At 37.7% G+C, this 27,805-nt stretch overlaps 1 long non-coding RNA gene across 1 annotated transcript in view; it reads left to right on the top strand.

Annotated features, from left to right (window-relative positions):
* Nucleotides 1-26,946, top strand: part of LOC129525837 (uncharacterized) — a 112,511-nt gene extending 85,565 nt beyond the window's left edge. Inside the window, exons 4-6 of the long non-coding RNA XR_010129380.1 lie at nucleotides 14,851-14,896; nucleotides 22,880-23,055; nucleotides 24,396-26,946. This is a non-coding gene — a long non-coding RNA (uncharacterized lncRNA). The remainder of the gene's footprint in view (nucleotides 1-14,850; nucleotides 14,897-22,879; nucleotides 23,056-24,395) is intronic.
* The last annotated feature ends 859 nt before the right edge of the window (nucleotides 26,947-27,805 follow it).

The following is a 27,805-nucleotide window of genomic DNA, read 5'->3' as shown; positions in this document are numbered from 1 at the left end:
AAGAGGTGGGAGGCGGGGCTGCTGCCATTCAGAATGGAAAACCTAGAGGAAGAGTAGGTTGGAGAAGGGTAGAAGGGGATGTTGAGTTCAGTTTGGGGAATGTTGAATTAAAATAGCTTTTAGGATGCCCAAGCGAAGAAGCCCATGAGAGCTGACACTTCTATCTAATTCTGAGACTCCTTACTTTTATGTTGAATTCATTTCAGTTATGCAGGTTTACTGATGACATTTTCTGATTACTCAATAGGATATAAGAATACATATTTAATATATATCATGAGGATACAAGGACTTTAGAAGTCGTTGGTAGATATCATCGGTGTGTCTATTTTAATAACCTGTTTTCAATGTTTAATGGGAAGAAAAAGCATGAGATGGATTTCATGATCCATATACTCAAAGAACTAAAATATTCCAAAGATTCCTAATCTCCCTTTAATTTATATCACAAAGGAAAATCATAGAGTAATAAATAATAAATGTTTAAATAGTTATTTATAAAATGTTTTATCTGCTTTTTATTATCCAAAATGACAGTGTCTATGAAGAATTATTTTGGGTAAAGAAATATGTATTTCTTCAAAATTGCTTTAGATAAGATAGTATTAGCAATCTTCATTATGAGAATACAAAAAGACCCCAAATAATCAGAACTTACATCATAGTAAAACACAATCTACAGTCCCATTGCTAATTAGTCATTTTCTTTTTTTAAAAAGAGTCTTTTACTTATAGAATGTTGTATTTATCTCAAGAGAGCAGGTTTGTGCTGAGCCACAGAAGTTTCTTCTAGAGTTATGTCAAGTAGTACTGTATTTTTAAATGATTGTGGAAAATGTATTTTCCTAGCATTTTAGGAGCTCCCTGTTCAAGTTGGGGTCTCTCTGTTCCCGTTAACTTTGATTTGATAGAGACCATACAAATGGAACAGACTTGAACATGATTGCAATTTCTCTTGGAAAGGTTCACTGAAGTTAAAACTCACTTTTTCTTGTGTCTCTAATTATCAGAAGCCCAGAAGACTAAATCCTTCACATTCATGTAAGTTTTCCTTTTGGACTCAAGAAGGGAAAGGGACCACTACAGATTCATCCATGATAATGAAGGGAACATCTTGTTTTCCCCATATCTCTTTCTGTGGTTGGATTTATTAGCTTGATTGGAGCCAGTATTTAGTGACTTTTGACAGATTGAAAATGTGGATTCTGTTTGTCTATGAGGAGGAACATAAAGCTGTCATGAAATTGACGTGATACCCTGACACAATGTGCTTACATATTCATATATGCCAGGAGCTGTGTTTAAATGCAACTTTCTCATTATTGTTGAAAACTGAACAAATCCTTTCAACAATTATGTCAAGCTGATATACTATTTGTATTTTACAAATGAGAAAACTAAGATTCAAGGACATTAACTAACTTAAGTCAATACTAAGTCAAGTTTATTTTTATTTAAACAATATGTTCTCTCCTTTAAATATCCTGCATATGTTAAACCTAGGCATACACACCATAGTTTATAGGCAGCCGTGCAAATCAGAAAGAGCCCTAGATTACAAGTTAAATGTAAGGAGTTCTTGTCCTGGTTTCAGTACTGATCACTTAATTCCTCTACAATTTTGCATCCATAAAATAAAAACAATGGCATCTGTATCTGTTTCTTCTGCTGTTGGTATGAGGATCACATGAAATAATGCTAGAGACAGAGTTGGTGCTATGGAAAAAAGATTGAAAGAGTCAAAAGACAAGAATCAACATTCTATCCCAACCACTCTCTTATCAATTCTGCAACTTTGAGCAAGACACTTTACAGTCTAAAGCTCAGTTTCCTCATCTATTAAATGGGAATATTCACCCATAGCCTGCCTATCTTACATGATAAACACTATGTAAATGAAACATGTAATTGTTAGTAAAATTTTAAAAGGTATTTATACACAGAGTTTGCAAGGTATTAGTCCTCTGGGCAGAATTTGTATTGGAGAGCGGACCATAAGTAAAAAAAATATATATGTTCAATATATGTGTTAGTTTTCTACTGTGCACACAACTCATTACCACAAATTAGTGATTAAGCAATAGAAATTTATCATCTTACAGTGTCAGTAGGTCAGGAGTCCAACACAGGTCTCACTGGGCTAAAATCAAGGCAGCAGTGAGCATCAGTGGGACTGTGTTGCTCAATGATGTCTAGGGGGAAAGCTGTTTCTTTGTCTTTTCCAACTGCTAGAAAGTACCCATATTTCTTGACTCATGCCCCTTTCCTTCATCTTCAAAGCTAGCACTGTTGCATCTCTCTGACCTTTCTTCAGTTATTCAATCTCTGTCTGAACACAGCTGGGAAAGACTCTTCAACTTAAATGATTTTTATGATTAGATTGGGACTGTATACATAATCTGGGGTACTTTCCCCATATCAAGGTCTATAAACTTAATCACATCTGCAAGTCCCCTTTGCCATCTGAGATAGCATATTCACAACTTCTGGGAATTAGATGTGGACACTTGGGGTGGGCGGGATCATTATTGTGCCTACCACAATGTGTAATATAATGAAAGTGCTAGTTACAGAGTTACTAAAAAGGGTGATTTTTTCTTTTTTGCTAAATTACCCCTCATTTGATTCCTGATTGAAATTTGATCCAACATTGAGCCCTCATCACATTTAACCTGCCACAGAAATTATATGAGACTATCAGCTTATTAACCCATCATCTCACTAATTCAGTCATTTACTGTCTTTCAAAAGATATTCTCTGATGCAGGAAAGAGATTCTTGGAAGTGCTGCCAGAGGCATCAACTATTGGAAAGAGGAAACAATACAGGAAAATTTGAATTGGAAACTTCTGAATAATATTAGAATAACCTTATTTTTTCAGGGTCTCAGGCTATAAGACCTAAAACGAATGTTAGAGATCAGCGGATCCTAAGAAACTGTATTTCTGATTGCTTTTGAAGTATATCTGCCACACTCCTTGTCAACCATACTCCACAGTTTTTAAAAAAAAGGTCTAGTTTTAAAATAGATGTACATCATATTTATTTATTTTTAAAAACTTTTTATTTTGTTTTAAGTTCTGGGATACATCTGGGGGACATGCAGGTTTGTTACATAAGTAAACGTGTGCCATGGTGGTTTGCTGCACCTATCAACCCATCACCTAGGTATTAAGCTCCGCATGCATTAGCTATTTATCCCAAAGCTCTCTCTCCTCCCACCCCACTACAGGCCCCTGTGTATGTTGTTCCCCTCCTTGTGTCCATGTGTTCTCATTGTTCAGATCGCACTTACAGGTGAGAACATGCAGTGTTTAGTTTTCTGTTCCTGTGTTAGTTTCCTGAGGATAATGGCTTCCAGCTCCATCCATGTTCCTGAAAAGGACATGATCTCGTTCTTTTTTATGGCTTCATCGTAGTCCATAGTGTATATGTACCACATTTTCTTTATTCAGTCTATCATTCATGGGCCTTTTGGTTGATTCCATGTCTTTGCTATTGTGCATAGTGCTGCAATGAACATATACATGCATGTTTCTTTATAACAGAATTATTTAAATGTATATAATAATATATATAACGGGATATATGTAATGGGATTGCTGGGTCAAATGGTATTTCTTTTTCTAGATCGTTGAGGAATCACTACACTGTCTCCCACAATGGTTGAACTAATTTATATTCCCACCAACAATGTAAAAGCATTCCTTTTTCTTCACAGCCTTGCCAGCATCTGTTGTTTCTTGACTTTTTAACAATTGCCATTCTGACTGGCGTGTGATGTTATCTCACTGTGGTTTTGATTTGCATTTCTCTAATGATCAGTGATGTTGAGCTTTTCTCTTATGTTTGTTGGCTTTATTTCTAATTAAGACATTAGGTTTGTCAGACTTCTTGTTTTTCATTGCTAGAACTTTGTAAGAATTGACACCAAAGTTAAAATGAACTTATCCAAATTTAATTCAGTGCTTGGTTGTGTCTTTTCCCAGTACCAGTTACAGTAAGATTCTTGCTTCCCTTTATCTAGACAGTAGGTTCCTGTTGATATAAACTAATGCTATATCTGATTCTGTCTACTCAGCCTGGGGGATTAGGGAGACTATAGTTGGGGTTTCACCTAGATGATGGAGTTTTAGGAGATCCATGACTCTACCAAGCTATGGGACCCATAGGAATGAAAGCATAATCTAAAATCGAAGGTTGTATGTGTGTGTACATGTCTTTACCTTTGCGCGTGCATGTTTTTATGTGTCTTGGAAGTAGGGTGGGGTTTAAGGCCAGAGAATAGTGTTCAAACTATCTCCATAAAGGGAAAAGCTTGGGAGGGACATTTCATAAGCTAGAACACAAGCCAAGGAACTGAAGGCCATCCAGAGTGGTATAGCTACAGGTGATAGATCATGTTAGTCAGGAGAAGGCAGAGGACTCTTTTACATTAACACACTGTATGCAACAGAAATGATAGCTAATCTCCATTTAAGACCAATCCTGTGGTTTGGGCAGGTGGCAAAAAATTCTAGGAAATGGTGATAAAAGCTGAAGTCATGTGGGTCACAGTATCTTCCTTCTGTGCAGTTAGTCCTTTAGGACCATGACTCCCCGCTAGGGCTTATAAACAGAATTCAGACCCTTGGAGAGGGTTATGTAAAGGCTAGTCAGCGAGCCAGTTTCCAAGACAGGAGGTGATAGGATTCAGGGCATGTTCTTCTACCCGTGGGTAAATAGCAATGCCAATCCAAAATCCAAAGCTGAAGCCTAGTAACAATGTGGGAGCCAAAAGGATGGGAGGTGGAGAGAAGGCCACAACTCAGTGCAAACGTGCTGCTGGAATCCTGGATACTTGGATGAATCCCACAACCAATGCCAAAACCCTTTCCAGAATATCCCAATGTGCTTGTTTCCTGGGTGAGAGATGGCTCACCAGAGGAGCTGGACTGAATGAGTCTGGGTGAAGGACCATAGTACTTGCAGCCCCATGAATGAGGAAGGCAGGATCTATGAGCAGAGCCCATAGATCTATGTCTACAGCTGTCTTTTTATTCCATGGAACCAGAGTAGTCTCACCCTCTTCAGCTTCTTGTAATGGAGTATCTCCTTCCAGCACTTCACTGAAACTCCTTCTTTGAGGATCACAAGAGCTTCCCAATAGGTAAATCCAGAAGATTTTTCTCAACTCCCATTTTCTTTTTGCCTCAATCAACTTGATTGGCCAAGCCCTCATTTCTTGACATTTTTCTCCCAATTCTTTTTTTTTCTTTGAGATGGGGTCTCACTCTGTTGCCCAGGCTGGAGTGCAGTGGCACAATCTTGGCTCACTGCAACCCCTTTCCCCCAAACTCAAGTTATCCTCCCTCCTCTGCCTCCTAAGTAGCTGGGATCACAGATGCATGCTGCCATGCCCAGCTATTTTTTTTTTTTTTGTATTTCTGGCAGAGATGAGGTTTCACCATGTTGCCCAGACTGGCCTTGAACCCCTGAGCTCAAGTGATCCACCCACCTCAGTCTCCCAAGGGGATGGAATTATAGGCGTGAGCCACTGTGCCCAGCTCCAATTCTTTCTTGTTCTCTACATCTTTGGTTAATTACTCTCTCATGTAGGAGAGCACCTCTTTCTCATTCTCCTGCAAGAACATTTGGGGGTTCTTGTGACTTTGCCCTTGAAGACTTGCTCTTCTCTGCTTTTACTCTCTTTTCCAAGATTTCAGTTATTCTCATGGCTTCAATTATTTGTTCTGCATGGATGATTGCAAAGTGTGTACCACCAGGCTTGACTTTTCTCTGTTCTTTTCAGTCCCATGTAGTAGCTTTGTTTGGGAGCAAAATAATGATATATACAATATATAATGAAATTAGTATGTTTGAATTTAAATTAAGAAGATCCAATATCTGAGAGAAGCTGTGCTGCTGTACCCCCAAATAGGCAAAAACAGTGAAATTTACAAAGAAATTAATTCAACACAAATAGGTTTCTTTAAGATAGAGTGGATGGTTATTTTTTTCATTTTTCAATAAACTTGACCACAGAAACTGAATATATATCTCCTTCACACAAGGAAGTTCCCCACAAGTTCAGTTTAGTATCACCTTTATCAGGATGCAAGATTTTCCCATTAGGCTTCCCCTGCTTTGATCTTGTCTATTAAGGGGTGAGGGCCCTTCTATATATCCAGGATTGTTATGTGGCAGGAGGTCCACAAGAAATGAGTGTGAGCCCGTCTCCGAGACAGTCATTCTCTTCATTCTTTGTATAATACAGCAGCAGGTTCTTGTTTCTCACCCATCTAAGCCCTCCTCTCTGTATAGTTCTTTTAAAATTGCTCCTCTGCTTTCTCTCTCTTCTCCCGCTTGGATCATCCTAGAGGTAAAAGCCCTGGAAAAAATGCCTCTTAGAAGAGAAACTGCAGCTGGCACTGAGGTTGGCAGTTCACATTAATAAACTTTTGGCAGTTTCAGTGTTGGCTAGGGGGTATTAGTGCAAGAGAAAATACACAGAACAAGGTTAATATTTTTAGCTGTAAACCTTCTAGATATGTTTTATGCATGCTTGGTAGAAAATCAATTACTATTAGAGTTATCACCAGGGAAGGGCAGCAAGGGCACCAAATAAGGTAGTTTAGACCATCAGACTACCCCAACAACAAATGACAAGGTCTTGGAAATGTGGGGAGGTGGAAGTATATGCCTAATTTGGGAGGGAATGTAGGTAAATTGATAAGCTTGCCAAGGGGATGAGACTGGGTAGGAATTTGTGAGGATACAAAACAAGAAATACAGACTAGAATGTTCTTGGGTTTTATACAAATATATAATAAAACCAGCACTGAAAACATAATGTCAAGCACTCTTCTGAATATACTCTATGTATTACCCAATTCTCACAGCAGTTCTCTAGGTGACAAAGTATATACATTTTACAAAGGAGATATTGAGACACAGAGTAAGTAGCAGAGCTGGGTCTTTGAACTAGATCTCATAATCTTAATTGTTACACTATGATCCCTGTAAATCAAAGAGTGAGAGTTGGATAACTTCTGGGGTTCTTTCATCATTAATAAATGATGTGACTGTCTTAGCTTGGGCTGCTATAACAAAATACCCTAGACTGGATGGCTTAAACAACAGACATTGATTTCTCACATTCTGGAGGCTGGAAGGTCCAAATCAAGATACTGGCTGATTCAATTTCTGAGGAAGCCTCTTCCTGGCTTACAGACAGCTGTTCTCTTGATGTGTCCTCACATGGTGAGAGAGGAAGCTCTGATGTCTCTTATTTTTATAGGGGCATTAATTCCTCATGACCTCAACTAAACCTAATTACCTCCCAAAGACCCCATTTTTTTTGCTACCATCGCACTGGAGGTGAGGACTTCAACATATGGTCTGGGGAAGCGGAGGTGGAGACACAAACACTCCGTCCATAACAGTGACTGTGTTTTCTCGTGGTATTATCTGTTTTGCATGGTTGACAACAGGGCCTGGAGGACACTGTAGAAGAGCAGACAAGAGACTCAGGCTTGATTGCCTGGTGCCATGCGTAAGCCAGCCCAGGAATGGAGCAATCTGAGCAGCCCACTGCCTGGATTTCCCTCCTTGCCCTTCATGTCATCCTGGAGACTTAAGCCCTCCTCCGGGAGGGAGAACAACAAAGGTTAGGGTTAGCACTGCTCACTTGAAACTTCATGTAAGTAACTGCTAAATTGAACACATATGAGTCATGACAAAATCAAAATGCAACATTTTTATCTTATGCCATTCTTTTATATATTACTCAGTGGGGGCAATCTTCTCTTGCCTCCAGAGAAAGACTCCAGAATGTTCCATGGTTTCTGCCCATTCTTATTTAATGGACTAATGGGATAACACTCAATTTAAGTTGCAAACAGTGTAATTTTAGTATTTAGAATGCCAAGCTCCATATAACAGGTACTACTTCAGTGAGTCCTTATGACCCGAAAGAGAACATCTCATATTTTCTTCACAGACGTCTATTTAACAGCAAAAGAGAGAAATAGGTGTATTCCTACGGGGAGGGTCTAGTGTGGGTTCTGGGAATGTAGTCCTTGTGTAGATGCAGCATGTAAAAGTTTTCTTTGATAGTTTATATTTTAACTTAAAAGTTTGTATCAGTCTTTTACTTATCTCCATTATGTATCAGTATTTAAGAATGATACAATGTTAAAAACGATTAACTGGGGAAATTATTATACATTTCTTTTCCCTCCCTCCCAATCTCTGAGTGTAGTTCAGAGTCTAAGAAAACACTTCGTGCTGGCCCCGTGATGTTGTGTTATCCCTTCAACCTACTGCCTGCCTCCAGCCTAAAATGTGCAGCCCAGGCACAGATGACAAATTTTAACATCTATTTAAAGTCTGTGATAGACACATAGCTTTCTGTTGTGTAACTTTATTCTAAATAATAAAAAAATTATGAGTACATAGTAGGTGTATGTATTTATGGGGTACATGAGATGTTTTGATACAGGCATGCAATGCGTAATAATCGCATCATGGAAATGGGGTGTTCATCACCTCAAGCATTTATCCTTTGAGTTACAAACAATCCAATTATACCCTTGTAATTTAAAATGTACTATTAAGTTATTATTGACTATAGTTATCCTGTTATACTATCAATACTATACTTCCTGGATTTCTTTATAAGCTTAAAATATTTCATATTCATAAAACATGAATAAAAAAATTAAAGCAAAATTCTCCCAAAGTACTATGAATCCAAACTTATCTCCTTATACTTCTCTTACAGTTTCTTGAATAGAGTGTGCAAATTTATGATATGAAAGTTTTACTTATTGCATTCCCTGGCATGGAATTTTATCTTTCTTTTTTCTGCTTGTCTGAGTCTCACCCTTTTTGTGAGACTCAATTTAAATTTCATCTCCAACAGAAAGCCATGCCAGATGTCCTTAATCCTCATTAATCACTTTCTATTCTTCTTTTTTATACTTTTTGTGACTTAGAATGTCAAGTATTTTATTTTTAAGCTTATAAAATTTGAAAACAAGATAGCCTAGGTTAAATAATATAGTATCCAAAGCTGAATGTGCTCATTTAGAGCTTTTTCTCTGTTTGAAAATACAAAAACAACTTCCTAAAACTCCTAGGTGAGAATACCTCTGTTTGGATGATCTGTGATTAGATGAACTGTTGATAACATTCCTTTTTTCCTTAGTAAGTGTTTCAGAAATTCTAGAATAGATGCATTTTTCTAACCTTACACAGACTATTTTATTCCAAGTATCTCCTGAGAGGCATATAGCACATACAGGAATCCATCTCCATCCTTCTTAGATTCATATGCTTCAAAAATCAGTGAGAAAATGCCCACCATACTTTGTTCATCAACAGGAAGAAGATTGGATTAGCATTGAGTTGTAAGTGCCTTCTAATTGTCTTAATGAGTTCTGTTAAAGAAAAAAAAATCAATAATACTTGTTAAATTATGGGAAGGAAACCTGTATCAGGACCATTGAAATAGGTACAGGGACCACTGCAAAGATATCTTGCACACGAAGAGAAAGATTGGGTTCAATTCTGAATACAGCATGGGCAAGTGGGAACTTATAGCCATAGAGCAGGGTGTGGGGTAACAGATGGACAGTTACTAGGGGAAACATCAGGGTAAGGGGGATTCTGACTAAACCGACCTTACAGGATTCTTCCTGAAGACAGGCCAGGGTGATCAAACATCACCTGAGGGATGGTGGAGGATAAGGAACCTGATCGGATATCAAAGGTGATCAGATACTGAGGGTGGGGAGAGTCTTGCTAAGCTGACTTAAGAGGGCTGTTTGCTAACACTGTATTTTACAAGGAAGTGCACAGATGGGCCTAGGAGAAGATTCAAAGGCCTGATTAAAGTTTGGCCAAGCAAAGAACCTTTGTCAGTTTACTCATGCAGATGTGATCAGGTATCAGGAACTTGGTTTTATCTAGCACAGGAAGCTGCTTCTCACTCTTGTGCAGTCTATTTATTATGGGAATTGTGGTAGGATGTTGCCCTCAGATAAAGCAAACACTGACTCTTTGTTATGAAGCTGCTTGAAGGGCTTCTCCCCTGCCATGGCACGGGAGACTGAGCTGAGGAACAGGGGAGTGAATGCTCCCAGCTGCTCAAGGGGTCAACAGTGGTGAGTCTTACTTGGGCCAATCAATTCTTTTGCTAATACTTGGGACAGTCAATTCCTTTGCTAAACAGCTGAACTATGTACTACCTGGTCTATTCTTGCATCCCAATCTGCCTATCACGGTTATCTTTTTCTTGTTCTCCCTTTCCCTCCGCAGTTAGCTGATAAGTGCCAGAGTAGATACTTTAAAAGTGTTAGAACAAGTACTTGAATTATATGAGAAAGAGAGTTAGTCAAACATTATATCAATTGCTTTCATGAAGATGGGTGGGAGATGGTTCATATTAATGTATATTACTTGCCAGGTGAGTCTTTGCAGGAAATCATTGAGTATCTCTTCTTTGCACTTGAGATGTAGCAATGTGCAAAACAGATGGTGGTGGTGGTGGTGATGATGATGATGAAACCATATCTCGTCCATTTGGATGTGGTAATAAGTACTTCTCATCAGTCATGTCTTACCTGAGGCACTCAGCGAATCTCTGCATATTGAAGTGTTTCCAGTAGTAGAACTCAAAGCAATTAGCTCATTGAGTGCCATGATTAGATATATTAAGGCTGTTGCTTGGCTATCAGAAATAAGTGCTATCTCTAGGGCCGGGTGTGGTGGCTTACACCTGTAATCCCAGCACTTTGGGAGGCTGAGGCAGGCAGATCACCTGAAGTCAGGAGTTCAAGACCAGCCTGGCCAAGATAGTGAAACCCCGTCTCTACTAAAAATACAAAAATCAGCTGGGCATGGTGGCACGTGCCTATAATCCCAGCTACTCGAGAGGCTGAGGCAGGAAAATTGCTTGAACCCAGGAGACGGAGGTTGCAGTGAGTGGAGATCGGGCCACTGCACTCCAGCTTGGGCGACAGAGCAAGACTCGAGACTCCGTCCCCCCGCCCCCAACCCCCCCCCAAAAAAAAGAAAGAAAGAAAGAAAGAAAGAAAGAAAGAAAAAGAAAAAGAAGTAAGTGCTATCTCTTAATCTCCTACGCAAGTGATTGGTAGGAATTCATCCTCTTATGAGATTGTCTGGTTAGGCTTTTGCTGAGAATGGATACTATTGAATGTAGGGCACAGATTTGCATTCTGGAGCAGACCACAGTAAAACTGTGCCAAAATTCTAAAATGAGGAACTCCATAATAAAGAAAAAGCAAAATATAAGAACCATACCAAGAGATACAATAACAGAGTAAGAGCAAGAGGTAACGGTGTTGCATCTCCAGTAACAGAATAATCCAGTGTGAAACAGTTCCTTTTAATGCAAAAGTTGTGATTTCAAGTTCTTAAAAATCGTGTTTTTCTTGTTTATAAAGTAATACATCCCATTAGAAATATTAGAAAGTTACTAAAAGAGAATTAATATAGGGGCTGATTCTGCATATAAATTCCAATTAGAAACAGATAGCAAGTGGTCCTTCCTAATTTCTCCTGGAAACTTTCCCTATTAGGTAAAGATTCATACTTTATTTTTCTATGTATAAGGTACTCTGTGCTTTGTTTTACCAGCCTTGAGAAAAAAGGCTTTTTTTATTCTTTATTTTAAAAAGCTATAAAGCATGTATTTTTCTTTAATTCTTTAATATATTTTTGTAGAAAGGTTGAAAAACACAAAAATGAATAAAGTTAAAATTATTGTTAATCCCACTATTGCTAACATGCTAGTATTTTGATGCATTTATATATAGATTATGTATATGCATATGCATATATACCATGTACATTCCAACATATACATGAAGAATTATAACTGCATGGAAAATGTTTATAATGTATTGCAAACAGAGAAAAGCAGGATAAAAAACCTTTTACATGGCTTGATCTCTTTAAAATTCTTCAGCATCATGTACTTAATAACTTCATGATAGTTTCCCATTTGGATGTGAACTGATAACCTTTTCAGAAAGGATGGAACCACTCTTAATAAATTCAGGAAATTCTCTCTATTATGAAATGAGGGGAACTTGTCTACTTACTGTTTCGTCTCTTCTTGATAATTCCATCTCTTTTTGTAGCACTTTCAAACATCCAGAGCATGTAACAGAAAATTTATTGCCTGTAGAGGTTTTAGAATTGGATACCAATATCAATATTTTAATAGTCAATATTCATAATATTAACATCAATATTCTGAAGGTAAAATTAGAAAATGGAGAGAGTCACAGACTTCCTTCATATAGTTAGAACTTCAAAAATTAAAACATAGCTGGGAGTGGTGGTTCATGCCTGTAATCCTAGCACTTTGGGAGCGTGAGGCAGGAGGATTTCTTGAAGTCAGGAGTTTGAGACCAGCCTAAGCAATATAGTGAGACTTCGTTTTTCTGAAGAAATTTAAAAAAAAATAGCTGGGTGTGGTGGCACATGCCTTTAGTCCCAGCTACTTATGAGGCTGAGGTGGGAGGATCACTTGAGCTTGGGAGATCGAGGCTGCAGTGAGCTGTGATCACACCACTGCACTCCAATCTGGATGACACAGTGAGATCCTGTCTCAAAGAAAAAACAAGAAAAGTAAAAACAGCTTGCTTGTTTCTCTCCCAGTACCTGATAAAATAGGAGATACATTTCTCTTGACGATGACATCTTAGAGTCATCATCAAATACCTCCTTAGTCCTACAACACAAAGAAATGGAAAAATATTCCATGCTCATGAATTGGAAGAATCAATATCCTCAAAATGGCCATAGTGCTCAAAGCAATTACAGGGAATAAATCCAAAGGAAAATAAATTATTCTATCAAAACGACGCCTGCATTTGTGTGTTTATCACAATGCTATTCACAATAGCAAAGACATAGAATCCATATACGTGCCTATCAATGGTGGACTGGATAAAGAAAAAGTGGATGTGTACACCATGGAATACTATGCAGCCATAAGAAAGAATGAAGTCAGGTCATTGGCAGCAACACGGATGCAGCTGGAGGCCAGTATCCTAAGTGAACTAATGGAGGAACAGAAAACCAAATACCACATGTTCTCTTTGATAAGTGGAGCTAAACACTGAATACACGTGGACATAAAGATAAGGACAATACACACTAGGGACTACTAGAAGGGGGAGGGGTAGAGCAGGGCATGGACTGAAAAACTACTTATTGGGTACTAGGCTCATTACCAAGATGATGGGACAATTCATGTCGCAAACCTCAGCATCATGCAGTATACCCATGTAACAAACCTGCATATATATCCCTTGAATAATATGTGTGTGTGTGTATATATATATATATATATATATAATTATTATTTAGAGTCCTAAACTCTGTGATTCCCCAAAGCCAGCACATAGATCAAAGTAGCTCTAGACTGACACTTTAGGGAGGCTTTTAAAAAAGACCGATTCCTGGACCCTGGTTCGGTATGTCTAGAGTAGGACTGGAAGTCTATATTTTATGAAGTTTCCCAAGTGATTCTGATGAATAATCCAGTTTGAGAACCACTGCCCTGGGAGCTGTAGTGTAATCCAATTATTTCCTGGCAACTGGAAGGGAAGAGGTGAAGATGGAGTTTGATTTATTGTATGAAACATAGGTTCCCCAGAGAGGGTCTCCCTGGAAGACATTTAAAAAATCTATTTCAAGATAGTTATTAATATTTCCTTGATTGTCATTCTAAAGCCATAGCAAAGATGATGAACTTTGCAGGTTACTTCCAACCATTCAATTTTATAAAATTGTGTGTAGTTCTATAAATGTTGCAATGATCTTTAGAAAAAATTTTCCCTCTAGTTAAGAGTGCATTTACCTCCCACCCATTAAGCTAAGCAATCATGACATGTTCACACCCCTGAGCACATTTAGTTCTTGATAGAAAATGAGACATTTAGTTTATTGTGGGCACTTAAAGTCACTGGAGATTTTATGATGACTTTCATTTCTCAAAAAAATCTATATTAAACATAAAACTAATATTTATTTCCTTCATTTTTATATAATTTGCTTTGTAAATATATAGCCTTTTGTCTAATCTTACACAATAAATGACTTGTTTTGAACAGATGCCTTACTTTAATAGGATCTTATGTTCTGTCTTTGAATATTTTCATACTTTTTTAAATTAAAAAATCACCTTAACCAAAGATGTAATGTATTCTACAATATAAAAAGTGCTGTGTCCCAAATTTTCAGTCATTGTAACACTCTAGCTAGAGAAATTACTACTGTAGTGGAAAATTGAGTTTCAGCTCTACATCACTTCTGCCTGCTGTGGGGATCTGTTCTCGTCCAAAATGAGTGGCCCTGGTGAGTCTGTCAATTAGTATATCTACTGCTTTGTTCTCAGGGGTAAGCATGTGAGCTCAGGTGGACCAATTACAACAGCCTATCATTCTTGGAGCAGTAATTGACTTAGAAATGAGCATTAAAAAGATCAATCTGATGTTGGGTGAGAGAATTATCCTTTTTTAAAAAAAATCCTCCTGAATTGGCTGAACTGGAAGAATGTGACTCTAGGTCAATTAGAAGTAGTTTTTCCCACCAAATGATGAGAGTTTGTTTGAATAAAGATGTGAGTATTTGGAGAGAGGCAGAAAATAGAGATGGGGAAAGAGACTTATGACGTTCTAGATCTAATTGCATTGACTACTGAACTTCCAGCAATGTGAAGTTCCTGAATTTGTTTTTTAAGTGATCTTGAATGGAATTGACAAACAAATTGAATTGAATTACACACAGAAAAAAATCTTGACTAATGCAATTATTTTCTTCATTTTCCAGATGAGTAAATTGAAGCCCAGAAAGGCCAAGAAACTTGAACCATTTAGTAAGTCAGACTTAAACTCATGTCCTTACACTCTAAATCCTGTGTTCTTTATATCATGCTTTCATTCCTCAGTGTCTACTAAAGAAGTCTGGTATTCAGGAAAAACGTGACTTAAGAAATAAATATGGCTGAGAATGATATTATACAAAATGAAAAGTTAGCCGAATTGCTTTTGATCCAAATGTATGCAAGTCTTTGCAAAATTACAAGGGTCTAAGGTGTCAAACATTAAAAAACAATAGGCTAAGTACTTAAAATGAGAATTTAAATTTTCTGTTATCCAAAGACAAGCACATTTTGTTCAGTAGTCCTTCAGAATTTTAAGTAAGTTTTGTTAAATTATGGGCCGCAGACACAAACCAATAATGCACAAATCTGCCCATGCTCTACTCTGTAGGCTAGCAGAGATATCCTGTTGCAAGCTAAAATTTTACAAATAGCAGGACCTCATAACCTACCCTTAAATTGATGGGCTAGTTTGAATGACTAAAACATATGTATGTGGAATTTTTCAATCAGACAAAGTGATGTAAAGAGAAAATGAAGTTCTCTTTACTATCTGAAGTTCACCTTTACCATAGTGACAGATTAAAGCTTGTTTCTTCAGGGCCCTATTGTACCTGGAAGAGTTCTTTGATTTTCCTTTTTTTTCTCCGAATCTACCCCTGTTCGTCTTTGACAGAATACCTGTGAGAAAGAATCAGAAGAGCATGATGTTTAACCCTTGTACATTTAAGGAAGTATTAAAGGAAATAAATACAGGAGAAAAGTGAACTGCTAAACATGCCTGAATACATCCTGTCATTAATGTCTGGATTTTATTTTTTACTTTTAATACATATGTTAACATTCTTAATGTAATAACTAATGTATAAAAATCACAATAACATTTACATAAGTTATATAAGGCATATCTGTGACTCCATCACTGATCTTACCTCAGTCAGCCCTTGCAGGAATGTGATTGTCCCCAAGCCCAGCCTGTGCCTCCGTTTTAAGAGGTAACTAACTCCTCTCCTAAATTTTATGCTTGTCATTCTCTTACATTTTTAGAAGTAGTTTAGTTCTTTTTAGTTAATGTTTCCCCAACAATAACATTGTATACTTTTGCTTGATTTTGAACATTCTATTTGTATCATGCTGTATGTCATCTTCTGTGACTTATTTCATTTCACATTATGTTTCTAAAATGTCTTTCTATGCTTGTGAGTAGCTTTAGTTCATTCATTTTTAGGTTGTGTAATATTCCACTGTATAATTACTCTATAATATAATTCATTTAGTCACTCTCCTGTTGTTGGAAATTGGAAGGTTTTTTTTTTTTCTTTTCAATTTTTACTGATACGAAGGATACTGTGATACATGTTTTATTCATTTCTCTTGGTATACATGCCCAACAATTCTTCTAGTTTCTAGGGTACCTAAGAGTGGAATTGCTTGGTCTTTGCACGTAAACTATTTAACTTGATATGAAGGTGTCAAACTGTTTTCCAAAGTGATTAAATTGATTTGTGTTCCCATCAGAAGTGTATTAATATCCATTGATTCAAATCTTTATCAATGTCTGGCAATGTCAGACTTCTGTATTTTTGTACATTTAGTCTTTCACAGGTGCACTCTCTTCCTGATGTCTATTCTGTTCTGGTCAATAAATTTGACTCTGTGTCTATACCACACAGTATTAACTATTCTACTTTTGCCTTTTTTTTCTTTTTGACAGAGTCTTGCTCTGTGGCCCAGTCTAGAGTGCAGTGGTGTGATCTCGGCTCACTGCAACCTCCGCCTCCCGGGTTCAAGTGATTCTCATGCCTCAGTCTCCCAAGTAGCTGGGACTGCAGGCCCGCACCACCATGCCAGGCCAATTTTTTAGCATTTTAGTAGAGATAGGGTTACACCATGTTGTCTACGCTGGTCTTGAACTCCTGAGCTCAGGCAATCCACCCACTCAGCCTCCCAAAGTGCTAGGATTACAGGCATTAGCCACCGTGCCTGGCTGACTTTTTATGCAAGTTGTCTTGACAACAAATTATCAATGTTCTCAAAATACACGTTGGGATTTTGCTTTTCAAAAGAGGCCAATGCCACCTCAATCACAGCTTTCAAACCTCCTAGCTCAAGGTTCAATGTCCTTTTCCTAGAGTCAGACAGTTGGCCCTGCCAGATTGCTGTGCACTGTCTCAGAGTATGATAGGACCATATTGGAGGTCCCAGATGTCTGCTCCTTCTGTCTCCAAGAGCCATCCTGGTCAACACCGTGTTGGCAGGTCAAAATATGTGCTGCTTGGCCATTTGCCCTTTTATGCATGATCCTGTAAATATCTGTAAGCCACCACTTACTTATCTACTCTCCCAATTATGAGCACCCAGGTTACCTCCAGTTGCTGGACACTACAAACCACACTGTCATCTTTGTGCATATATGCTTACAAGCCTGTGAGGATTTATTTGAGATATATGCCCAGGAATGAAATGGCTGGGTCATAGGTTATGTAGATACTTTATCTGCTTAAATAAGAACAGCAGCACCAATGTACACTTTCACATTACTCAACATCTTTACCTATGTTTCTCTGCATGCACAGGTATAAAGTCTGGAAAATTACAGTTTTGGCCTTACTCACACAACTTCCTGAAAATAATTTCTCAACCCTAGTCCCCATACACCATGAAAAGAGCCTTTCCTAATGACAATGTGGACTTGTGCTTCTTTGTCCCACCAGGTCCCTATCTATCTTTCTGCCTCCTCCCTATGCATGAAGCACCTCATCCTCAAATTTGGGGAGATCCTGTCCAATTTAAAAATTCTGCTACTCAATCATACTAAAATAGAAAGCTATGATTGATTTTGATGAGTATGACTATCTATTTGGGGTGGGAAGAAGAGATGAACATGGTTTGTTTTTTAGATGGTAAAAACAACTAAATAGAACACTAAGAGATGTGAGCAAGCACTAGAGTGGTGCCAAAATTGTTCTTCGCTCTGATCCCTCCGTTCAACAGATCTATAAAGCCCTTCCCAGTCTCTCTTCAGACGCCGGGGCTACGGGATTCCACTGGCTGTAGCACCTCATCGCCTGCTGTAGGCTCCATGACTCGTTTCCAGTCTGCCATCTTGTGGTCCTTCCTGTTGCTGCAGTCATACTGGTTTACCGAGAGGGCAACAGTGGATTTAGTAGACTTCAGGTAGCTTGCGTCACTGCTCCTGTCTCCGTGTAACTCACAATAAAGAGATTTTGGCATCAACTGTGAGCTTAGGGGTAGAGGAAGGGTATATGTTAGGAGGTGGGAGCGGAATCAATTCTTCAAATCTTAATGATGTAAGTCATAAAGATGTTTCCTCGAGCCACTGTTGATTCACTGTTAATGATTCATTACTGCGTTTTCTGCAACACTAAGAAACCATTGTTTCTACTAACTTTATAAAAAACTTATAAGATAAAGAACAAGTGAAAATCCAGATTTTTTTAATGAGGTATGTATACCTTCGTGGAAAATTTGAAGACAGAGACAATGTTTTACTATTTTCATTTTTGCACCTACAGTTTCTAGCATAGGCTTGGCATCTTGTAAATATTCAATAAATATTTGTTGAATGAGTGAGCTAATTGATTCTCCTACCAGTCTGAGCTATCAGTTATGTCTCTGTGGCTAGATGGACACCATGTCTTCCATCCCTGCCAAGAGTTCAACTGAATTCAAGTTTATAAATGGAAATGTGTGTGTATGAAGGAATTAAAACAATTCAGAAAATATAAAGTTTTAAAAACTACCTTTCCTAGACATAGTCATTGTTAATAATTGGATATTTATCTTTCTAGACCTTTTCAATATTTCTATGTATTTACATATATAAATATACAAATCTATACACACATATAGATTTATTAAAACATAAAAGGGGTTTCTTTGGGAAATAGTTCTTGAATTTGCTTATTTTTCTTAGAGTTAATACGTGTAGGAGATCATTCCATGTCCATATGTAGAAGTCTATAGCATTCTGTTTGGCAGATGCATAGCATTACATAGTATAAATGTCTCATAATGTTAAAATCATTTACCCTTTAGTGGAAATCTTTGTTCTTACAATGTTTTCCTGTACAATTCTTGGCCATGAAACTTGGTACACAAATGTGTCTTTCTATAGGTCAGTGTCCAAGAAGTGGGGTTGCTGGTCAAAGTATATATTGTATTTAAAATTTTTCACGAATACTCCTAAATTTGTTATGAATTGATACAAAGGCCTTGTCTCACTAATTAAGATTAATAAGAAATACTGAAATCATTATTACTTTTTAATTTTTAGGGATGTGTTTGACATGATCCTAAATAATGTGGCTGGCTGAACTTCCTGCTTCCTAATCATTTGTATATCTTCTAGATACTTCTATATATGCTGGCTTGAAAAACTGGCACAGAGAAGCATAACTGGGCTTGGTTTTTCTTTTTCTCGTTTCTCCTATGGAGAATTCTAAGCAGCAGGTAGCACCCTGGAGCACTGTGTTTGAGCTCTGAGAGCGGTCCTTCTATGGATTCAACTGGTTCACAAAAGAAAACTTCTGCAGTATCAATATTTGATATATGTTTGACTTCATATTATTACATGACATTTCTTTTTGTCATGAAAAATGAATATTTATTATAGAAAATATTAAAAATGCAGAAAAGTGTTAAAAATATAGAAATAAACTATAGTCTCATAAACCAGTGATAACTAACGTTAACATTTTGGTTTATATCTTACTAGATGTATACTGTTTTTAAACAAAATTGGGACGACACTATATTACCATTTTATAATCTGTTTTTTTCTCTCTACCTAAAAATATATTACAAACTTTCAGCCATATTAATATGGCATCACTTCAATGATTGGTTTAGAGAAAGCATAACCATATAACACTTTCAGCTTACTCAGAATTTACAACTAGATCTCTGATGCTTCAAACTCATTTAAACACATATGATCTAAGGCAGAGAAATCCTACCTGTATGTTTGTATGTTCTCTGTCACTAATTAGAATAGCTATCTTTCTGAGTAGTTACTACATACTAAATGTTTTGCAAAGCATGTGACATTATTTCTAATTGTCAAAACTACCTTCAGAAGTAGGTATTATTGTCAAAATTTTGCAGAAGAGGAAACTGAGATTCAGAGAGATTCAGCAAATTGCTCAAGGACGCACAGTGAGCAAATGGTAGGGTTTAAATTAAAATCCAGGTCTATCTGCTTGTAAAACTCTTGCTTTTTAAAACTCTATCTGCTGTTTTGATATGCGTAATATTTTCAAGTATGACTTCTGTTCTAAAAGTCGCTAATATTAACTTCATAATTGAGTTGAAAGTAATTTCTGAAAGGAATTAAGACGCTTTATTTATTTTTTTTAGCTACGTAAAAAAGTTAAAGCACAATGTTTATTCTCTTTTCATTGATGAAAACAACCCTTTGCTTGGGGATGGGCAGAGAACTTCTGTAACAATTGGAACTAGAGCGCCATCTGTTGACTGTAGAGTTCTAGGCATTTAATACAGGAAAATTACAGATCTGATCATCACTATTACTTTCCTCAGCAAAGAAAATGCCCTCAGCTGCTGGGCGCGGTGGTTCACTCCTGTAATCTCAGCACTTTGGGAGGCTGAGCGGATGGATCACCTGTGGTCAGGGGTTCAATACCAGGCTGGCCAACGTGGCGAAATTCTATCTCTACTAAAAATACAAAAATTAGCCGGGCGCTGTGCCGCACACCTGGAATCCCAGCTGCTAGGGAGCCTGAGGCAGGAGAATCGCCTGAACCCCGGAGGCGGAGTTTGCAGTGAGCCGAGATCGCTCCTGCACTCCAGCGTGGGCGACAGAGCAAGACTCCATCTGGAAAAGAAAAAACAGAAGAGCCCTCAGCAGCAATCTTGGATGAAAGGTCATTAGTTCTGACTTTAAAAGATCAATTTATAATTGATTTAAATTTCACTGAGATGAAATTTATAAAACATAAAATCAATCATTTTAAGGTGGACAACTCAGTGTAACCATCACCTACTTCTATCTAGTTCCAAAACATTTCCATCACCCCAAAGTAAAGTCCATTACCCATCAAGCATTTTTTCTTGTTACCCCTTCCTCCACAGCCCTGACCACTGTCAATCTGCATTCTGTTTCTATAGATTTATCAATTCTGGATACAGCATTTCACATACATGGAATCATACAATACGTGATGTTTTGTGTTTCGCTTCTTTCATTCAACATGTTTTGTAGATATAGCCATATCGTAGCATGTTATCAGTACTTCATTTCTTTTCATGGCTGAATATTATTCTATTTTGTAGATATATACACAACAGAATATATATATGTCCCACAGTCGGTTTATCTATTCATCTGTTGATGAACATTAAGGCTGTTTCTACCTTTTGGCAATCGTGAATTGTGCTGCTGTGAGCATGAGTTACATTTAGTTATTTGAGTATCTGTTTTCAATTCTTTGAGTAAATATCTAGGAATGGAATTGCATTAGCCCTGATTTTAAAATAAAAATGTGGATGAGAAATACCTGACAATAGACTCAAAGATGTTCGATGCAAAGTAAAATAATTATTTCAACAGCAGGAAAAAAAATCAGTAATGAATCTAAGGATGAATATTTTCTTATGCTTATTCACCACAGTGAGTAAGAAAAGTCACAGTGAGTTGAAAAGTCAGCCTGGTTTGAAAAAGTCACTTAACCTCAGCAGCCCTCAAATAACTTATCTTTACAATGAGGCCAATGCAACTTACCTCATAGATTTGTCCTGAGGATTAAATTAGAAAACACAGTGCTTTGCACAGTGCCAACAAACGTCAATTTCCTTGTCCTTTGTTTCTGCCATGACAGCTGATTCCATTTACCTGGAATTTCAGAACGGTGTGCACTTTCACAGCAAAAACAGTCTCTCAGTAATGAGAGGAGAGTTGAAGGGAGTGTTGATCCACGCAGTTGCTTAGCATGATAGCGATATTGTTTATCTTCCCCTCTGTGGCTCTCTGTGTCAATGTACATGAAATTTAGTTATTTTCTTCTGGAGACAACTTACTATATTTCTGTCTTAAGAGGAGTTCATCACTCTGAAAATGATCTCAGAAGGACTTGTGAGATGTTTAACAGAAACTATATTTTAAAAACATTTTGTATTTTACCTAGCAAACATGCTGATTCTTGTTTTTCAAAATGTAATGCTCATGCAAAGGAAATGCAAAAGTATATCCAAGGTGTGATTAACTTTCAGGTATTCCTCTAAAGCTTGCTGAGTTGCAAAATCTGTGTGCCCAAGAGAAACCGTATCTTTGCAACCTTGCAAATATAGTCTGAATCTTAGTTTTGAGGAAATTTTAATTGTAAATGATTGAGGGAAATGCTTATCTGTGACTGGCTTGACTTGGTGAGCACATCTATTTCCAAAATAAAATTAACTTCAGGGTTTCAAAAAATCTCTCTCTCTCTCTCTCTCTCTCTCTACCTGTCTCTTTCTCTCGGTCTCTTTGTGTGTGTTTATGTTTTAAAGATCAAGGCCTTTATAGGTGGCAAATGAGAAAAGCTAAGCCAATCTTAGAAAGAAATATCTGTAATAGGATGTACAACATACAAAATAAATGCAATTTGATGCATTTTTTTCCAGAAGGGCAGGACAAGAGACAAATAACTGCCCCCAGGGACTCACTCAGCCATGACCTATGCTTGAACACATAGATTTCACCTTGAACACTAGCCGTTGCACATTTAGTTAATGCTAGATGCTATATTCTTTATCCTCTTCTGCCAGGACACCATCTTGTCTAGGGAATAATATTATTCCCAATTTATAGACGAGAAGACCTGGACTTACTTAGAGAGATAACTAACAGGTTCAAAGTTTACAATTCTATGGTGGAAGAGCTAGGATTTTATCTAGGTCATTGTAACTTAACCCCTATTTTATTTTTCTCTCTCTCTCTCCCTTTCTTTTTGTCCTAAGGTGAAGAAGAGTGCTCACCAGATTCCGTTCTGGTCTGGAAAAAGAAATCCCTTCTTTTGTGGATGTCATCTCTACCATCTCTCGGTGAAAAGTATTTCAAGAGAATCCTAAGATGGAGAGAGCATTGGAAGTCATCCGGCCCAATTCCCTCGTGCAATTCAAAGCTTCTTTGTAAGGTAGGGCACCATTTACTTTTATAAGGCCAACTTTGTGGAGTTTACTACTTTATAAAGCAACCTATCGAATATTTACAGCTACAATTGTGAAGAAATACTTGATAAAACTCTTTGACCAGTTTTGCCTAGTAAAACCTTAAAATTACTTTTTAGTTATCTCATTTATTAAATTGTTCCTTTGTTCGTTCACTCAAAAATATTAATTAAGCCAGGCTTGGTCTTATTTAGCTTTGAAATTACAGGGCTGGATGGTTGTGAATGCATGCTTTATTCTACAAACCCCGTTGCTTCTAGTTCATATGGAATTTGCAGGTAACTAAACTCTTTGTCTTTTTTCCCCAAGAACTGTTGCTTAGTCAGATCTGTTCTATTTAACCTGCAGTTAAACGTTTCCCTTAAACTGAAGCATTGAATTGTTCAGTTTTGACCCTTCTGCCAGTTTTTTGAATGCTGATTAATACCTGAGAAGGTACTCTAGTTTTCTGGTGTCTGCAAGATTGGTACACATGCTGTCTGTGTCTTCATTTATATGTTCATTAAACATACTGGATAGAAGGGGGTCAAGTTCAGAAAGCTGAGGTTCTGTAGTACAGATCTCTCCAATGTTTTGACACCTAATATATTACTTAATATTTTGCTGAGTGGATTTATTCAAAGAAATGAATCCAACAGCCTACATGCCTTAATTTTGCCTAAAACTATTCATGAGAAGTGGTTAAAAGCCTTGCTAAATTCCTATGAAAGAAGCTTGACCTCCTGGTGTAATTGTCTCAAGCCTGCCTTGCTTGGCCAAGGACCCAATCTTTAGGCATAATCCCAGAAGACAGGGTCAAGTTCAGAGGCTTAAAGTCACAATATGAGGAGAGATACAAGCAACTGTCATAAAAGTAGAAATGACGTCCATCTTGTATGACTTTATTTTTGGTTAATCTTTACTGCCTATAATTATCTACCATCTCATGTTTGGGATAGCCACAGCATATTTTGAGTATAATCTTCTAGAATTGTTCTTGGAATAAATTACTTTCCTTAGGGCAAGTTGTGCCATTTATTTTTCTTCTCCTTCTATGCAGCTCCATGATCTTCAATTATCACTTAGGTTAACGCAGTCACTCATAAAATGTCAGGCTCCTAGAGGCTAATTCCTCTACGTCAGAAACTTGGGACATGTTTTGAAATACTCACTGCTTCCTAATATCTTAGCTAAATAATCAATTTAGAACTTACTCTTTTTCAGTTTCAGTAAGTATGATTTGCATTTATTTATGGGAGTCAAGCAATACTGTTTAATCTCTATCATTTTTTTGCAAGTAAGATGAACTCTTTCTTTTATTTTTTAGAAAAATGCCCCCAGAAGTTTGTTTGCATCATGAAGATCAGATTTTGAGAGATCCAGTCTGGCTCTTCCCTGTACAAAACATTCCTCACAAACAGAATATGGACAATTGTTAAATGTCAAAGGTAAAGTTATTGTGGGAACTCCTTCAAAAAGTTCAAGTGAGAGACCATTCTATGAGTGACCATTTACATCTAATTTTTTTCTGTGTTATGTTACTTATTCTGAAGTGGTTGATCCAATTCCTAAAAGGGAATATTTCATTACCTTTTATTTCCTATAGCATCCATTCTGACCCCTTTTCGGTTTAATTATTCCCTGATTCCAGTCTTCATTCACGCATTTATTTGAGAAATATTTATTGACCAACAACTATGCCAGGTCCTATTCTATGTGTAGGGACTATAAAGTTGAACAAGACAGAGGAGGTACTGGCCTCAGAATTTACATTCTAGTAGATGAGAAAGTAAAAATAAACACATGAAAACATGAATGAACCGGATATTATAGACTGTGATAGGTGTAGTTTGGGTAAAGCACAGAGTGCAGTAGTAAAGATAAACTGGACTCAGAGTGGGGCTATTTTAGATGGAATGGAGACCTCTGAGGAAATGAAATTTGAGCTGAGACCTAAAAGGTCACCCAAGGACTCATGGGAAAACTCAGTTGTTTCTATCAAAATTTAGCTTCATGAACTCCAGGCCCTTGCAAATGATGGTTACCAGGTGAGAAACGTCTCACTGGCAACAGAAGTTGGCAGACCCAGCTCCAGTTCCATCCCAGCCAACATACCAATGGCATTAAAATAAGGCCATTCATCAAGGTGGAGACTATTACTAGAAACAACATTCTAAAGTGCCATTTGAGTGCCAGGCTCTCAACACTGGGCATAGCGCTGCTCCATGAGGCTTTTGAGAGCATGTACTGAGGCATGACCAAAAAAATTAAGTCCCATGTAAGTGATGCAACTGCTCCCCAATGACTGTGGAAGTATCTGCAGACTAACTATTGTGCGTGTGTGTTTGTTTGCTTTAATGAATAAATTCAGTCAACCAACCATCTAGCTATTGACTAAATCCATTCTTTTTCTTCCAAAATGTCTATTGGCTGAAGTTTACTGGTTTTTATTTCTATTTGCATGCATAATTTTCTACACCCCATTCTCATGGAACCTTCTCTAAGTTCCTCTCTATGGCCCTATCCATGTTCATATGGATACACATAAAGACACAAATACACCAAACTAAATTTAGAGCAGTCTGATGCCTGCTTCGGCCTCATCTCCTGCTTCTACCCTCTTTAGTTTAGGAAAAACAGGTAACGTTGCTGAGTGCCAAGTATTGTGCTAGTAGCTTTGCATGCATTTTTTCATTTTATCTTCACAAGTTTCTTCTATCACCATGATCTGTATGTTTGACCATGGTGTTTCCTCCACCTGAAATTCCCTTGGTGCTCTGCCTGGGGAACTGTCACTCATTCTTTAAATCTCAACGGAATGATCTCCTCCTCTGGAAAGCTCTCCCTACTTCCCTAGGAAGAAGTAATCCCTTCCTCAGTTCTGCTTTGATTATAACTTTATAAGCACCTATCACTCTGCATGGTATTAGTTCACTGTCATGTCCATTTCCTCTATTGGGATGTAAATTGCTTATGGGTGATAATTAGGCTTTGAATCATTTTATGATCTGGCCTAAGACAGTGCTTGGCACATACTATAGGCTCATCAGATGATGGCTGAGTAGAATTAAATTGAATCAAGTTGAAGTTATCACTTTGATGTTTATCAATTAACATGTGTAGTGTGTTAAATGGTGGTCACTGAAAACATATGTCTGCACCCTAATTCCTGGAACCTGTGAATATAACCTTATGTGTTAAGAAGAAATATGACCTTAAATGGATATGGAGACAACGAGCTTATCCTGGATTGTCTGAGAGGGACCTAGATGCAATCGCATGTATTCTGATAAGTGGAGAGAAACAGAAGAGGAGGATGCAATGTGACCATGTAGGCAGAAGTTTGAATGGTGCAGCCACAAGCCAAGGAGTCCCTGGGGCCATCAGAAGCTGGAAGAAGCAAGGAATGGATTCCTTCCTAGTGTTTGGAAGGAGTGTGCACTTGCCAACACCTTGGTTTGAGACTTCTGGCCTCTGGAACTGTGACAGAATAAATATCTGTTGTTTTGAGCGACCCAATTGTTGCTAATTTGTTAAAGCAACCCTAGAAAATTAATATAGCATCCACAATAAAATTTCTCAAAATATATGTTCCTGTGAAATGGAAGAGTTCTAGGGATCTAGTAGCATATACGGAACCCAGATAAGTTATACAAGTTTTTCCCTGAATGTCTTTTCAGATTCTTTAGCGGGCTAAGGTGCATTGTGAATCCCAAAAACTTTAGCGTTTTTCAGCATCTATTATCACATAATCCTTTCCCCACCCATGGAATTATATACTAACCTGTTTTTGTAGATGTTGATGTTCTGTAGAACAGAGTTTTGGGGTCTGTATGACTTAAGATCCTTCTACAATGGAACACAGTGAGGAGGGTATTCAGAGGAGTCATAGAGGGCATTGATCTTGCAATATATACTCAGGAAATTACCATGGGCAGAATAAAATGCTTTTGAAAATATTTAGTGTTTGCTTGGCATTGTTTCTCTTGGGTTTAGCTTTGCAAAATTTTCCTCAGGTATCATTTTTCTTGTTGCCATGGAGCCAATTCACTTCCCAAGGCAAGTTGGTGATTGGCCTAAGGGAAACTATTGAGAAAAAATGGACAGCTCAAGATGTGGTTTGAAACATTGATGTTCTTTCTTGGTGCACTTAACTCCTCTCTCTGCTCTTATTTTTCTTCTTCACTCTCCTGGAATCTCCCTCTTTCCCAGTGTAAGTGAGAGTCTAATAGCTCATGATGCAGCTTGGTTTGTTGTGTATTGAAGTGACCGTAGCTGCATTTGTTTTGGCAAACCCATCATCATTTGTCTGAGACATAACAATGGCCTCTTTATTGATTGTTTAATCCAGTTCCTGAGGCTGGACTAAATAAATGAGACAATTGAACCTCAGATAGGTAAGTGACTTGGCCTTGGTCACCTAGCAAGGCACTGCTAGCCAGACACACAATCTCACTTAGTAATTTCTGTCTGGTGCCTCCTACTAGACAGGCCAAGGCCCAGGGCACTGCACTCTGCATGGGGTGGAAGTAGGGTGTAGCATTGGAATGGAGGTAGTGGTAGAATGCAGTACTTAAAGCCAAGGAGAGAACACTAAAGAATCCATAGCCCCAGGAGAAGTAAAGTCAAAGGGAACCAAAATCCAAAGGCAGTAATCACCGAGAGGGACTCAGGAGTGAGAGAAAATTCATGGACAAATGGCAGGTCAGAAGCCAGGGAAGTCAGGGCTGCCAGAAA

This window comes from Gorilla gorilla, chromosome 10 (assembly GCF_029281585.2).
Source record: "Gorilla gorilla gorilla isolate KB3781 chromosome 10, NHGRI_mGorGor1-v2.1_pri, whole genome shotgun sequence".
Classification (NCBI taxonomy): Eukaryota; Metazoa; Chordata; class Mammalia; order Primates; family Hominidae; genus Gorilla; species Gorilla gorilla.
The sequence above is the reverse complement of the archived record's forward strand: the minus strand, read 5'-3'. Positions and strand labels throughout refer to the sequence as shown.